A 1,573-nucleotide genomic window follows, 5' to 3' on the forward strand; every position below is an offset into this window, starting at 1 on the left:
AGCTTAGGAGTTTATTAGAGCGGGCGTATACAGGCCTGGGGAAGTCAGTGTGGAGAGGGAGAGAGAGAGAGAGAGAGAGAGAGAGAGAGAGAGAGGGAGAGAGATGTGGGGGGCTCGTCTAATTTTTTAAAAAGTGCCTAGTGCATGTGCACAGAGTGTCGACCTGACTACATCATATGCAGATGACGGGTCTCATGCATGCACACAATGACTTAGCTGAGTTATATGGATGATGTAACCAAGCAAGTGTGTGCATGGGTCACGCAGGGCCCTGAGGCCATTAGGCACTTCTGCCTGAGGGCTTGTCTGCACATGCATAGCCCTAGAACCCCGAAGTATCAGTCCCATGTGACTAAAATCATAACATTCCACCATTTTGTTTATTATAAAAATTTGGGGAGTTTCGGGTCTTTAATGGGTGGGAATGGGGCATTGTAAGGTTTTTCGTGACTGGTTCCTGCTGATTTTGTGGGTGTCAAAGAGTTGAGATGCTTGACCACATCTTGGGGTGGGTGGCTGATTACTTTTGTGTTGTTGTTTTTTTTTTTTTTTTTCCTGGCTTTGTGGAACTGGCTGGCTGGCAGCTTGGACCTCACAAGATCCTGGAAAGGCAAAAAATTATGTCTGAAAAAATTTTTAGATCCCGGTGATTAAGGGAGGAGAGTCCCAAGATGGAAGATAAAAGTTTTTTGGGGGGCAGGTGGAGGAGGGAATTTCCCAGGGATTCCCAAGACCAGGAATGATAAGGGAAGAATTAAATAATACTTATTTTGGGCGAGTCTATTCTGTTTAGATAGGTCCAATTGGCTCTCTGAAACTTATGAAAAAAATGTTTGAAAAGAAATAAATTTTAGACATATTAAAAGTTTATGATTACAATGACATAGTGTTGGAATGGCAGATGGTGGGGAAAAGGGAAGAAAAGAAGGAGGAATTCTTAGAAAGAGAAATTATTAGACCCCTCAATGTTTTACATGAAGCAAATCTTAACATGATGATTTTCCCTTAACATGATGGTATTACCTTAGCATCCAGGAGACACTGCTGCAGTCAGTGATAAACCTGTTATGTTAAAGTCTATTTTGTGAGTTTTTGAAGTTTGGGGCTGTGAATGTCCCCAAATTCGGTGTTGTTTCTTACCACCTGGGCTTTGGGCAATCCTTGTACCTCCAGTTCTATGTTTAATGACGGTTCCTGTAATAACAGCTGAGTGGTTAATCTGGAAATTTAAGTATGGCATTGGAGATATAGAGAAGTTGGTAAAGCCGACAAGAGAAAGAGGCAGAGGGAAGGTATATGGAGTTTTGACATAGGAGAGTTGAGTACAGTGATGAGACTTTTATTTTTCTGGAACTGGAGAAAAAGTGACTGATCTTGATGTTTTCTGGAACTTAAGGAAACAGGGTTCTGTTTGGGTTACCGTATATGATGGGGTATTGTAGAAATATGAGTGGCGGGGCTGCCTTCCCAGCACCCCGCTGCCCGCACGGCTAGCTTATGCCCGAAATAACAACACACAAACTGTATTCATTTAATCACTGCTTGGCCCTTTAGCTCTAGCCCTTACTGGCTA

Source organism: Microtus ochrogaster (assembly GCF_000317375.1).
Source record: "Microtus ochrogaster isolate Prairie Vole_2 chromosome 14 unlocalized genomic scaffold, MicOch1.0 chr14_random_2, whole genome shotgun sequence".
Lineage (NCBI taxonomy): Eukaryota > Metazoa > Chordata > Mammalia > Rodentia > Cricetidae > Microtus > Microtus ochrogaster.